The 15,700-nt window shown below is 39.7% G+C and overlaps 1 protein-coding gene across 7 annotated transcripts in view; it reads right to left on the bottom strand.

Moving 5' to 3' along the window:
- The window catches only part of AUTS2 (activator of transcription and developmental regulator AUTS2), a 1,828,564-nt gene that overhangs the window by 543,274 nt on the left and 1,269,590 nt on the right, over window positions 1–15,700 (bottom strand). The window lies entirely within an intron of this gene.

Below are 15,700 nucleotides of genomic sequence, written 5' to 3'. Positions count from 1 at the left end.
AGTATTGAAAGCACCAGAGCAGTGATACAATCTATCTGACTGAAGGTACGATAACCTCTGTAAAAGATGATTGATAAACTAAACCTTGCATGAAGGTCAACAATACTACTGCAACTTACGCTATTGTAGTTAGCCAACATCCGATAAGCGGTACCAACATAATAAAATAAAATGTTGAAAAGTGCCACAAATTTCAAGCATATGCATAATTGTCACTACTTTGTTTTATTTTGTTTTACTTTATATCTTGGTCGCTTTTATTATTTATTTATTTGGACATTTTTGTATACCGCTTATTCATGGGTGATGGTCTAAGTGGTTTACAGGTATAAAAACATACATAAATCATAACAGATAAAATGAAAAAACAGATTTTAAATGTAGACAATAACAAAATAAAAACAGAAATAAATAATATGAGGTAAAAACTATAGTCAAAAGTAAAACTGAAACTTAAAATATAAAATTAGAAACATTAAAACAAACATAATGATGTGAATGGAAAGGATAATAAAAGAGAAGGTGAAAAAGCATTATTCAGGATAATCAAGATTGAAGGCAGTGGTGTATAAATAGGTTTTTAGTTTTTTCCTGAATTCTTTAGGTTTGGTTATGAGTCTAGTGTAGTTGGTATAAAATTCCAGAGCAAGGGACCTGCCATGGAGAAGACACATTTTATAATGATGTCTACTCTTGTGATTTCGACTGTAGGGACTTCAAGAAGATATTTATCGATTGATCTTAGATGATGCCGGGGCTGGTAAATAAAGTGCACAACCAAACGGATGAGGGATTATGAATTAAATTGAAGATTAGAGTTAGGATTTTATATTGAATACATTGATTGGTAACCAATGAAGATTGAGAAGAACAGGTGAGAAGTGTTCATTTTCCTTAGTGTTTGATATGAGGTGAGCTGCAGAATTTTGTATAAGTTGGCGTGGGCGGATTGTTGTTTCAGGAAGGCCAACATATAAAGAATTGCAATAGTCTAATCCCAAGAGAATGATAGCTTGAAGTACCTTTCTAAAGTCTGTTGGAAATAGAAGGAGTTTTAAACTTTTTAAGAGGTTCAGTTTGTAAAACAAGGTTTTTACTAATTTGGATATATTTTCTGATATAGATAACGTAGGCCTGGATTCACCATTCTATTGCAGAATGGTTTAATCCAGCAAAAATGGGGGGGGGGGGGCCCTGCAAAAGCCGGCAGCCTTTGCACCACCATGGTGTTTTCGCTGCTGGCTTTTGCACCCAATAGCACCACCGTGAAAGGTGGTGCTATTGGGCGACCTACTGGCGATAACGTTACTAAACTTATCGCTGCCAGCGAAGATACCGCCGAGTCCGCCTTCCTGCTGCCCCGACTCTGCCCCAGCAGGAAGGCCCAGAGTCGGCGTGGGTGGTGGCAGCGTCCCGACTGCCACGAGGAACCATAGGGAACACGGTGGCAGAGACTAGCCCCGCCGCAAGCAGACCCGGAGAGGGAAGCAGGATGGTGCAGGACGTGAGTATACGCGGTTGCAGCCATCTGTGACTGACGGTCAAAACACCATCCTGCTTGTCCTAGGAGAAAGCAGAGTTGCTTACCAGTAACAGGTGTTCTCCTAAGACAAGCAGGATGTTAGGAAACCTGCCCGCCACCCTGCGGAGTTGGGTTTTCTCTATTTTTCGTAATTCTATGTTACAAGACTGAAGAGGGACCCCGCGTGGATAGTGGCATGCTGGGCATGCTCAGTGTGCCAGTCAAAGGGTCTAGAAACCTTGACAAAAGTTTTCCATGCCAGGGTTCATCGCATGATATCACCCACTTATGAGGGCTAACATCCTGCTGTCCTAGGAGAACACCTGTTACAGGTAAGCAACTCTGCAATTTCTGCACCCATCTCTAATGTGCACCATGAAACAGCAAGCACACTTTTACTCAGGGAAAAGGGGCTTTCCTGGAGGTAGGGGGAGACCAGAGGAATAAAAGTATATACAGAGCTTTGATTTTCAATTCTCTGAACATACCTCCCCCACCATGGACCCTGCCCACACAAAAGGAGGGTGAAAAATTTGCAGGCACATTAGTCCCTACATATCATGTTGGTCAGATTTTCAAAGGAAACCTCCACAGGGAGTTTCCCTTTGAAAATGGATTTGCAGGTCCATGAGTACAAAACATCCATGTGCTTTCAACCTCCATGTGGAAACAGAAAATTGCCACCCATTAATGTCTATGGGAATCTAAAGAAACACCATGTTAAACAAAATATTCACACATTCTCTATTCCATGCTTTAAAAAAGTGTGGATGGTCCAAATTATAGTGTTTAACTAATTCTGTAATGCTACTGGATGCCAAGATGTGTGCAGCTAAATTGTTATAATGCTCAATGTTGAGACAAAGATATTGTTTTGTTTGTTGTTGATTTCATTTATTATTGTTCATTATGTATATCATTTTGTACCCCACCTAGATCTGTAAATCGAGCAGGCTATACATTTTTTTAAATAAATAAATAGACATTAATTTGCAATACAGGGACAATATTAACGCCAAAAATAACTTCTTAGGTAAATTCCAATGAATGCCAAGAAGTACAGATCATGCATCTGGGGTGCAAAACTCCAAAGGAGCTGTACATGATGGAGAGCAAGAGACTGATGTGCACAGACCGGGAAAGAGACCTTGATGTGATAGTGTTGGATGATCTGAAAGCAGCAAAGCAACATGACAAGCTGGTGGCTAAGGCCAGAAGAATGCTGGGCCGTATCGAAAGAGGCATAACCAGCAGGAGAAAGGGGGTGATAATGCCCCTGTACAAGTCACTGAAGAGGCTTTACCTGAAGTAATGTGTTTTCTGGAGACCGTATCTTAAAAAGATAAAGACAGGACGGAAATGGTCCAAAGAAAAGCAACCAAAATGGTGTGCAATCTACATCAAGCATCATATGAGATGAGACCGAAAGACCTAAATAAGTTTACCCTAGAGGACCGAAAGGACAGGGGGGATATGAATCAGACATTTAAATACTTGAAGAGTATAAAAGATGCATGGGAACTGAGCCTCTTCCAATGGAAGGAAAGCTGTAGAACTAGGGGTCATAGTATGAAGCTCCAAGGGGATAGACTCAGGAACAATGTCAGGAAATATTTCTTCCTGGAAAGGATGCATGGAATGCCCTCCTGGTAGAGGTAGTTGAGAACTGTAATGGGATTCAAAAGAGCTTAGGATAAATACAGAGGATCCCTAGTGGCTGAAGGATGGAAATGAAGACAAGAGGTAACCTGCTGCATGGAGCAGCAGTTACTACAGTAACAGAATAAATAAATAAATAAATAAATAAATAAAGCTTGCTGGGCAGACTGGATGGCCTACTCGGGTCTTTTTCTGCCACCATTTACTATATTACCATGTTAATTCTTTTTCAACAATATGTTTGGGGTTTTTTTTTTTTGGGGGGGGTGGGAAGTTGTGCATACCATAATGTCACTTGTGATCTCATTACACTCTGCAAACATGTGGAAGAATCTCAAGTACCTATATAGGGCATTATCTTTTCAATGCAAATTCCTTCGGCACTGTAAATGGCCTAAAGCAGAGGTCCCCATATCTGGTCCTGGTTTTCAGGATTTCTGCCAAGAACATGCAGGAGATATATAGCTTTATGTTGTTAACCCCAATTATTTTTATCCAAGTTCAATCTTCCTGTTTATTGTAAGACATCCTCCTGTCATGTTATTGTTTAGAATGTAAACCGACTTGATTAGTAATTCTGTTACTGGAAAATCGGTATATAAAAGTGCGAAATAAATAAATAAATATTCACATTCAACAGAGGCAAGATACACTAATATAGCTCATGCACATTCATGGTAGAAATCCTGAAAATCAGACCGCTTTGCAACTTTCAATGACCTGATTTCAGGACCTCTGTCCTTTAGCATTCAAAAGCTCAGAGCACATGGGAAAACCCCTGGTCTGGCTCACAATCTGAAAAGCCTCTTTATAATAAAATGCCATGGGTTTTCTTACATCAAACATAGCTCTCTCACCAGGAACATTTTGCAGGTCATATCTAATATGTAAAAATGCTTCTCTTATTTTCAGTCGTGCTGTATGATATATGATTAGAACTGGCAGAGTTTTTAAGCCTTTGCCCTTTGCCCTAACAGAAGTTTGCTCTGGTAATAAAGCTATTAAATTAATGTGCAGTACAAACGTTACCTTCATCTGTTGCGGTTTTATTTATTTGATAGAGTGCATCAGTGATGTGCGGTTTACCTTTTGCCCTTAGAAATATCAGTCTGTTGCCATTGGCCAGTGCTTCGCCAGGTATGTAAATGTCATCATTAGGCTGCATCCTGCACGAGGAGGCAAACATTCTAACAGGTTTATTGCATAGCTGCAACTGGCATATTTTCCATTTCTTCACTACATAACAACAATTTACAACTAGAAAGGTGAAAACTGCTGTAAGGCAACTGTAGGCAGATGTCATAGCGAAAGGTGAGACACAAAGAGGAGCAAAGTCTAGAGCAAGGATTGTGAAATCCACATTCAAAATGGAATAAGGCCTTTTAACTTCTTACAAGACTCCATTTTCACCATATGCTTGAAAAAAACCCATCCCCACTAACATCAAAAGACTTACAACACAAATTAAAGCAAAGAGCAATCTTTCCCTTCTATCCAAGAATCATACCTGAAACAAAAACACAATAAAATGACGTGAAGATTAAAATGTATTATATTTTTCCTTACTGTGGCAAGTATGAACCACCATTTGTGGCTCAATTGTGTTCTCTATATGTGAAGTTATGGAGGGCTCCGTCATTCTTCCAGTTTACAGAGGTCACGTCCATTGTAAGGAAGAACTGGGCTGGAGAGCAGCACACATTAAACTACTTTTGCTAAATACAGTGGGGCCAACTGTTATAGGTCTCAAATGTACCCAAATAAACTGAGAGATCACCTAGGTTAAGTAAATGGTCAGGGCAATGCTTGTGCGTCATGGTAAGAGTGGGAGACTGCACTCATTACTGTAGATCATTCTGACAAGTGTAAATATTTTCTGCTCGATAAAACCCTAGAACATATTCAGAAGACTCTTTTCCTGTAAAACAATATTGATGACATCATAGCGTGAAAGAACAATCAAGCCTCATTTCTACTGACAGTAATTGGGAGGAGAATACATTTGTATTTTTGTTTAACCATCAGATTCTGGAAGAGTGAGCGCCTGCGGGTCGGTGCTAGATGTCCCAAATGAGAAAATTAACAAAAAGATGCAAATTGTGTGGACCTGTAATATGTGCACTTTTCCTCCTACCATCTGGGTGTTCATGTTCTCATTTTGTTGCCCTTCCTTGCCAGTTTCTTTTGATAATGAGGCTTGCCAGCGATCAAATGTAAAGAACAAATGAAATGAGTCGAATTCAGAACTTCTACAAATACCTGCGGACTTAGGTCTGGCTTTTCTTTTCTTAGCAGGCGTTCTGCTGTAATGACAAAGGAAAATATCTGGTCCCTTCATCTAGTATTATATTTCATTGAACTCGCATTAAAATTAGATTCTGATAAAAAACACTGGGAAGAAAAGGGAGAGAAAGGCTTAGTCAGAGCAAGTTCACAGCGGTACTGATGAGTACCGCTTGCAGCTGGAAGACTTAGATAACACAGTTTGTCAGACACTGTCACACAGCTGTCTGCATAATGAGGTAAGAAAAAAAACTAAAAGAAGATACTTGTTCATTTCTTATCTGTACAAATCTCTCAAAGGGATGCATCATTTAAAAGCAGCCTGACTAATGGTCAGGCTCTAGAGGGATGCAGTTGGAATGGAGAAAATATTCCCAGCAAGCAAAGCTAAGGCTTTTTGTTTTCTGTTTTGGTTTTTTTTTTTTTTTTTTTAAATTTTCAGCCCTTTCATACATTGCTCCTGACTGGAGTGCACAATGGAGAATGACCCTCTCCTGCCTTGGCTTCGCACACAAGATTTATACCCTGTGAGTGAAAACTGGGCTGCTTTTTAATTCTGTATCTGGAAAAACTTAATGCCCTGTAAATAGGCGTCAATGTCGGAGTTGCACAAATTGCAATGCTGTGCTTGCTAAAAAGGTCTACTACTTAAGATGTAATTCCCCTGGCAGCAAGCTCCATCTCCAGATAATTGCCTATAACCTGAGTTAGAGCTTCTCAAGCCAAGACAACTGTATTTAACGCAGGTCACTACCAAGGGGGGACTATCATGTTGAAATGAATTTCAAAACATTGTTTTACTTTTTTCTTAGATTGCAAATTCTTTGACCTTGCTCTGGAAATAGCAAATGCAGATACTTTATATGGCTGAACATTGTGCCTTCACATCATCTTACAACTAACTAATAGTCCAAGCTGCAATTCTCATATTAAGCAGGTTAATGGAACACACAGCTCATTGGCTGGTTTAGCTATTCTCTTTGCTAATGTGGTAAACAAAAATATAACTTTCTTAAACTTCAAGAGAGAAAATCTCCAACATTTTGAATTAATTATGGTTCTTCAAATTTATAATTTTATATCCACTTCTTAGAGCAAAGATGGCGAGCCATGATTCTCAAGGGTTACAAAGAGGTTAGGTTTGCAGTCTAACCACAAGACTGAAAATTAAATTAAGCCTTATGTAAATCAGAGCCATTGTTGGCAAATGTATCTCGTAAATGTTCATCATGGATGAAATGAAAACCAGGTCTGAATGCAATGCTCCAGATGCAAAGTTGTTGTTAAATAATATCTAGGTCTCTAAGGTCAAAAGGTCTGAGTCATTAGCTGAGAGAGGTCCCTTCTTGATTTTCTGGCTGAGATTGAGAAACTAATATGAGGTGGGGGAGAAGGGATTTAATGCCCTACACCACTTGACCCCACTGGGGCACATACATCATATTGATCTACGCCAAAGTGGGAGGATTAAACCTTCTGTAATTTAAAAAAAAAAAAAAAAAGCTTTATTCAATGTAAAAAAGTAAAAACAATGTAATTAGAATATATATAAATTATAATTACATTGTAACAGTGCAAATGCAGAGCACCTGTGGTGGTGTTATAGCATGTAATATGCTAATGAATCCCAAGGCACAGACTTATGTATTGAGCAAAAGTAGGGCAGAAAAAGTGACAAAATCCCACAAGTCAGTTTGTTTCCCCAAATTCTGAAATAGGGCATAGTTTGTGCAGAGACTTAATTCATAGCAACTTCAGAAAGGGGAAAAAAATGCACATGTGAGAAAAAGAGAGGCCCCTGGCAAGTGCAAGCGTGCACAGTAAAGCACTGTGGGACTGTCCAAAAAAGTGGCAAATGAAAGAACTGGGCAATTTCCGCAGTGCCATTTTGCATAAAGATTGGCTTTTTAATCTGTGGATCTTTCTCCCTTCTAAAAGTCTGCAGGAAATTAAGGGTTAATTTTGAAAGGCACTTACATGCCAAATTCTTGGTTTTATGCTCGTAGAGGTTCATTTTCAAAAGTCAAAACCATTTAGCTGGTTAATGATGGGGCTGCGCGGGAGCACCACTCCCGGTGGCAGGGTGGCCACATCCAGGAAGTTGCCTCTGTTTATTGGGAAGTCCTCTCTCCTGCTTATCATGTTAACAAATCAACCTCCCCCCCACGTCCCTACACACTGTCATTGTAATGTATTTTATGATTCATTTGTATTTTCTGGCAATGCCTGCTCTTGGCTCTGACCTGCTCATCTGTTTGGCTCTGAAGATTTAAGGGACTATTAGCTCCCTAAAACTAGTTAAGACTTAAGAAGTATATTAAGTTAGTCTAATGAAAACATATCACCTTGTATTGTTTTTTTAGTTTATTTGTCAACCATTTTTGCCATGAAAATAATTTATAAAACTAAATTAACTGCTTTCAAGTTTGCAATTAGCCACTGATCTAGAAGGCCAGAGGAAGATCAATTACCTGCTTCACTTGTAGTCAATTCCATGCAGCAGTTCAACCCTAATCAAGCTCTCAGCTACTTTGGCAGTCAGGATTTACTGTAGAACTGCATTTGAACCGAATCTAATCAGAAGTGTGAATACTCCTCTCCTATCTGGCACACATCACTGGGACTCTAATTATTCACACATTTTCGCAGGCTCCATGGTGTTCCCCTACCAACCTCCTAATCCCAGCAGATCAGTAAAAATAAATGAAAGAGAGAATCAAAAGGCACTTAAAAATCCAACTGTTCTCCAAGTGAGTTTGAACAGATTCCAGACCAGTAGTTGCAGCTGATTGGCATTTAAAATATGCTAAGACTGTCCCCCTTCTTATGTCCCTTGCCTTATCCTAGCAGAAACCCTATAAAACTTTTTATCCATAAATCATCAATTCAAAACACCCTTTATTGTTGGAGCACTTTATAAATATAAATGCATTTATATAAATATAAACGGGGAATTTCTGACACCTAGAATCTGTCAGTACCCCAAAAATGAAAGTGAATAAGAAACAATGTTATCGATATTGCCAAAATTATATTTAGTCAAACTTAGCCACAGGAAGATAAACAAGGGCTATTTTGAAAAGGGGGCCCAGCGCTTGGCTTAGCCAGCCAAAATGTGGCCAAATAAATTAAGCTGATTTTCAGCCAAATCTAGCCAGTTAGGTTTCAGTTGAAAATCATCCTAAATCTAGCCCAACCAAATTTGGATGGCTAGATTTAGCTTTGCTGTTTGAGTGGCTTGACATACAGGCCGATACAGAAAAACGCGCGGGAGAGCCGGCGAGCGCCCGCTCTCCCGGCGCGCGATTCAAGAGGGTGGCCTATGGAAATTAGGGCCCGCAGTAAGAAGAGGTGCTAGGGACACTAGCGCGTCCCTAGCGCCTCCTTTTTGACAGGAGTGGCGGCTGTCAGCGGGTTTGACAGCCGACGCTCAATTTTGCCGGCGTCGTTTCTCAAACCCGCTGCCAGCCATGGGTTCGGAAAATGGACGCCGGCATAACTGAGCGTCCATCTTCCGACCCATGGGCCGCGGGCTTATTTAAAAATTTATTTATTTTTTTAAATTTTGGGGCCTGTGACTTAATATCGCTATGATATTAAGTCGGAGGGTGCATAGAAAAGCAGTTTTTTCTGCTTTTCTGTACACTTCCCCGGCACGTCCAAACGCGGGCTAACAGTGCGCTCCACCGAGAAAGTGATATTTTTACTCTGTGGGATTCAGCCAGCTAAGTTTTCATTTAGCCAGCTACATCCCACTAAAAATCAGAACCTAAGTATCTTGCCTGTTGCCTTGTAGAGCTAAGCTTCAAACGTACGGACCTGATTCACTACACTGTTTTCCCATAGACACAGAATGAGAAAAAAGCCTTAGTGAATCAGGCCCTTATACTGCTACATTTTTCCTCACTTGTAGTTGTATGCCAAGATACACTAATTTAATTATCTGTAAGAAAACTCTTCTTCTTGGATGCATAATGTTGCTAAATTTTCAGAATCTATTGTTATCTTAATGTGCTGGAAAACCCTATTAAACAAACCTTTCCAGTGCATGAAACCATGAGGCACATTGTAGTTAAGTACCAAAACTGACAGAACATAGTGAAGGTTCAAAACTTTGTAACACTTTCAAAGGAATCATTTTTCATCAGGATTTTGTGGGAAAGAATATGATACTTAAAAAATTCATTTGCTTCCTTTGCTTTATTTTGGCTACAGCTGTCTTTTTGCTCAACAACCTAAAAAGGTGCGCTTCTTTATTCTGTTCGGCAAACCCTTGTGGTTGAGGCTGATGGTCTTATATGACGATGCTATCTGTAGGTTTAAAGATGGCTGACAAGACTAATTCCAGGTTTAACTGACTCACAGCTTGGGTATGTGTTTCTGAGTGGGATGGGGCACCATGGGTTGTTGGTTCAATATGTGACAACAAGAGTGGTTGGTTTAGCAAATATGCTACAAATGTTTTGGCCAGCTCCTACCAAATCTCCAATATTCATATCTACAAAACATATGAATGATGAGATTGTTCTAGGTATGTACATTAATGTACTTCACATTTATGTTAATTGTGCAAAGGGTAGTGGATATTAATGCAATATTACTCCGAGGCCAGTAGTTAGAATTTCACATGAGTACATGGAGAACTCATATCAATAGTCTACCTCAAAGCTCAGTGCTGGCTCCAGCTCCTATCAATTCTTACACTAGTGACATTCTGCTTAGTGGTATCTTGCATGTTGAAGGCATTTTTTTGAGAAGCCAGGTTCAGACCTTTGAAGAGCCTGATAATAATCCACAGTTAGATATGTCAGAAACCTCTGAATACTGCAGCTACAACTATCTCTAAGACCACAATACGAGTCTTCCATTTACAGAAATCCATGACATATCATCAGTTGATTTTTTTTATGAACAATGATTAAAGCAGGGTTCATACCCCGTCTATCCTGATGTTCCTCTGGACTAATCACGCACTCATCACAAAACATGTCAGGAAAACACAGTAACATAGTAGATAATGGCAGAAAAAGACCTCTGCCCTATCCAGTCTTCCCAGTTATTGAGGTCCACATTGCGAAGGATATATTTGCTGTCAACTATGGAAGTTTGATCACTTGTAGGATATCACTGCTTATCCAAGTTAGTTTTTGTTGGTTTTCTACCCTCCAAGATAGATGAGCATACAAGTTTCCATACTTAATTTAACACCCAGCTCCTGTCTTCCCATGTGAGGATTCTATGTTCTGAAAAGACTTAAAAACATGGACATTTGACAGTTATCAGGAGATCAGTGGTATTGTATTTAGAGGGTTGCTATGAAATCAGAGAAGTGGACTAGACCTGCTGGAATAGTCAATTACTTTTTATAAACATCTTCTTTATGAAGAGAATTCCACAACAAATAAAGAATACACAAAGCAAATAGTGTGCAGTTGGTACTTCTTCACTTCGTTTACATATTACAATCTTAAACAATCATAAACAGAATCCCCCATTTTTTTTGTGCCTGACGCAATGTGCCTGACGCAAGGTGAGCTACTGTTTTGGATTCTGTAATTATGAAGCACTGTAAATAAATACTTGCACAAGAACTGGACTAGTCAAGTCTTGTGTTCTTGAGCTACTTCCGAGGCTGCACAAGTCCGGATATGCTACATAGCCGTGGTCTAATTTTAAGTGGAAAAATATCCCCTTCAAAGCAGTCTACTCTAAAGACCCCACAATCCTATTTCAACAACATTTGTATATAGTGTTGTATTTGCAAGTAAGCATAAAATTCTTTATTTTCTAACCCAAAGGTATCTTTCAAATGTTGAAAATTGTGTATCCCTTCTCGTTTGAACAATAAGAATTGCCCCAGTGTTAATACCCCCTTTACAGCTCATCCTTGAAAAACAGGATTCTCCAGCCCTGGCAAGAAATCTTTATTGGGCGAAAGCATGCAAAACAGGCAGTGTAATGTGCGGCAGACAATTTACTGGTCAATATTTTTTATAACAGACTTTTAGTAAGTGCATACAATCACAAATATGTCACAAAGTATTGCATTGAATATACATTTATAAAACAATGGTACACACAAGGACCCCGACACGGCCATGTTTCACATCAGGGGCTGCATCAGGGGGACCACAACTTCTAAGAGTCTGTAGATTAAGGGCAGTTCAATATGAGGCAACGTAGACGGATTGTATGCAGTTGAAAAAATCTATTAGGCTTGCGGGCCAGTGCAAGCCCAATAGATTTTTTTCAACTGCATACAATCAGTCTACGTTCCCTCATATTGAACTTACTAAAAGTCTATTGTAAAAAATATTGACCAGTAAATTGTCTGCCAAACATTATTTTTTCGTTGAATAAGAAATCTTTACTACCACCAAGCATGAGGAAACTCTAGGGGATAAGCCATACCTCTTCCTTATCCACCACTATACTTTCTGAATTGGGCTAAATAAAACATGATGTTTAAGATCCATGACTAAATCCTGTGTCTCAGCATGAAAAATATAAGACAATGACAACAGAGACTCAATCTGATGTTCTAAAACTATGTCATTTATGGTTCAAGAAGACAAAATCCAATCTTTCACCACAATCTAAAGTCCAAGATCAGGTACGTTCCAGCCACCTGCCCCCATGAACCTCTGCAATACTGTGTGCAATTCTGGTTGCCACATCTCAAAAAAGATATAGTTGCACTGGAGAAAGTGCAGAGAAGGGGGACCAAAATGATAAGTGGCATAGAACAGTTGCCCTATGAGGTAAGGCTAAAGAAGTTAGGGCTGTTCAGTTTGGAGAAGAGACGGCTGAGGGGGGATATGATAGCGGTCTATAAAATCATGAAAGGAATTGAACAAGTTAATGTAAATCTGTTATTTACTCTCTCAGATAATAGAAGGCCTAGGGGGCATTCCATGAAGTTAGCAAGTAGCTCATTTAAAACAAATCAAAGTCTTTTTCACTCAGAGCTTAGTTAAGCTCTGGAATTCATTGCCACAAGATGTGGTTACAGAAGTTAGTGTAACTGGGTTTAAAATAGGTTTGGATAAGTTCCTAGAGGAAAAATCCATAAACTGCTATTAATTAATAAGCAATTGTAGCTTGAGATTTATTTAATCTTTTGGTACTTGCCAAGTACTTGTGACTTGGATTGGCCGCTGTTGGAAACAGGATACTAGGCTTGATGGACTCTTGGTCTCACCCAGTATGGCATATCTTATGTTCTTATGGGAGTGAAGGTTACTAAACTGGGGAGGGGGGGGGGGTTGAAGGATGTATCTCTTAACTGGGTGAACTGGGGATGAACTGGTAAAACTGGGAATAGCATCAGTGCGCACCCCTTTTAAAATCCCCCAATTTACGTGGTAGAAGCGGCATTTGCACGTACATACACATGCCCACTTAAACTTTGGTGCACATGTGCACAGCCAGGCTATTTTATAACATGCGCGCGTATGTTATAAAATGGCCGTGTCACTGGCTGATGTATGTTCTCAAATGTGTGCACGCACGCCAGTTTGAAAGTTACCATCTTAGATCTGAAAATGCAATCCATGTGCATGTTCTTCTTTGTTCAACCTCAACATGCCCCAGGAGCTCCTCTTCTTAATGAAAACTAACATTGTGCCAAATTTTCAGATGGTTAATTTATGTGGGTATAAACTGCTTTTTACCCATGCAAATAACTTAGAAAATTACCCTCATGATAGTTAAGAGTGCATAGAATTGTTGAGTTAGTTTAAACAGAAAGAGGCACATTTACAGTCCTCTCATGCACTCACAGTCAAGGAAACGCAAACAAATAAATCAAAATAACAAATGCTGGGCACTCCCATTAAATAGTCTAAAAGCATTACATTATAAACACATATTATTGATGTTTCCATTATGTGGCAGGACCAGAACATTAGTAACATCATGAATTACTTACTTTTTTCAGTTTTTATTTATATATTACTTTGGATAAAGACATGAGGAAATGCTGATAAATGAGAAATCTGATTGGCCGAATACTTACAGAAGGTAATTTTCAAAAGCATTTACACGCATAAACGGACTTCTAGAAAAATTGCCCCAGGGGTTGCAGATGTAAAAGTACACGTGAATGCAATTTCACACGTACTTTTACATATACTGCAAAAATGCGTTCCCAGGTTCAGAGTCGAGGCAAGGAAATCATTTATGCGTGTACTTTCAATTTTCAAAATGTGTGTTAAGCAATGATCTATCCCGTTAATTTTCAAAGAGGACATATATGCATATTTTGTACATGTGGACTTCAGCCCTATGCTGAGTGGTATACAATTGCCATACAATTTTAAAAGGAACGCGTGTGCGCTCATAAACGCGTATATGTGTGCACAAAAGGAGATATGCTGTAATTTTCCTTCGTGTTCGCAAGTATACGCATATCATTTAAAATCCCCCTGTCGTGCATACATGTGCGTGTAATCTTAAGAAGTGGCTTGAGTAAATGTCCCGCATGTTTTTCTGTTAGAGACTTAGAGGTTTTCACGTGCATATGCAGGCAGATTTTAAAACATGCTTGCGTGAGGGACAAACTAGTTTTTCCAATTAGTCCGCCATTTTATCCAGTTGTTGTTTAGGTCTTTTAAGACCCTGAAAGTCCCTTATTTGACTCCGAACCTTCATGCTTTCTTGAATCCAGATACTGTTTTTGTCTCCATCACTTCTACTGGGAGGCTGCTCCACACATCCACCACCACCCTCTCTGTAAAGAAATATTTCCCAAGATAACTCCTGAGTCTACCCCCTTTCAACCTCATTTCATGACCCCTCATTCTGGAGCCTCCTTTATATTGTAAAAGGCTCACCTCCTGTGCATAGAAACCTTTGAGATATTTGAATGTCTCTATCATATCTCCCCTATCTCATCTTTCCTCTAGGGCAGTGATGGCCAACCTTTTGAGCTCAGTGTGTCAAAATTCATTAAAAAAACCGAGCATAACTTGGGTGGTGTGTCACTTCTAGAAAAATCCATAATTTTGTGATATTTGTAGCTCTAATTAATAACAAAAAGTTATAATTTTAATATATGTACTGTATTTATTAATAAAGCAAAAACAAATAATTCTTTACCTTACCTGCTTAGTAACTTTATTGTTGCTGAATTTCATTGGCTAAATCTTCAATTGAAGGTTGGTATTTCGTACACTTCAAGCCCAAGCAAGCATTACAAACTTCATCTGTTAGTCGGTTTCTTTTATTGGCTCCTATTCATTTTCACATCACTTCCTCCCCATCCCCCAGGCATGCACGCATTCATTCTCACACACACAGACCCCCAGGCAGGCTCCCATTCATTTTCACACCACTCCCTCCCCATCCCCCAGGCATGCACACATTCATTCTCACACACACACAGAGACCCCCAGGCAGGCACCCATGCATTCACACACATACACCCCCAGGCAGAGTCCCATTCATAGACATGCACACACTAAAGGCAGACCCTCCTCTCTTTTGCCAGCAACTTCGGAACCTCTCTCATTCCTCTGCTGCCACTGTCACTGCTGCCACATGGCTATTGGGGAGGTGCCGATTGCTGCTACTGACACTGAAGCCCATTCTGCTGCCTCCTCTGTGCAGGCCCCGTGGGCTTCCACTTTCTCCATGCTGATCTCGTATATTGTGAGATCCATAGAGAAAGTGCTACTCTTGCACATATCCAAAGATTACATGTGCCAATCACTAAAAAGTAATTTATTTTTTTTTGCCTTTGCTGTCTGATCTTAGTTTTCTAATTGGTTGGTCACAGGTTTTTTTTTTCCACCTTCCCTTTCTTATTTTTTTTGCCAATTCCTTTTATATTGTCTTTTTTTCTGTTTCTTTTCGCTCCATCTTCTTCCCTCAAACACACAGTCAGGATCTCATTCTCACATGCATTTCTCTCTCTCACACACACAGGCCCTCACTGTCACATGCTCTCTCATATAAAATCATTCATACACACAGTCTCTCATTGGCACATGCTGTCTGACTCTCATACACCCAGGCTCTCTCTCACTCCCACATGCTGTCTTGCTCAAGCATAGGCTCTCACTGTCACATGCTCTCTCTCATACAATCATTCATACACACACACACAGGCTCTCACTGTCACATGCTGTCTCTCTCACACACAAAGAGGCTCTCACATGCTGTCTCTGCAAACATTCAGGTCTTCACTCTCACACACAATCTCTCAACTCATCTCATACACGCACACACACACAC

The sequence above is a fragment of the Rhinatrema bivittatum genome, chromosome 8 (genome assembly GCF_901001135.1).
Source record: "Rhinatrema bivittatum chromosome 8, aRhiBiv1.1, whole genome shotgun sequence".
NCBI classification, from domain to species: domain Eukaryota; kingdom Metazoa; phylum Chordata; class Amphibia; order Gymnophiona; family Rhinatrematidae; genus Rhinatrema; species Rhinatrema bivittatum.
The sequence above is the reverse complement of the archived record's forward strand: the minus strand, read 5'-3'. Positions and strand labels throughout refer to the sequence as shown.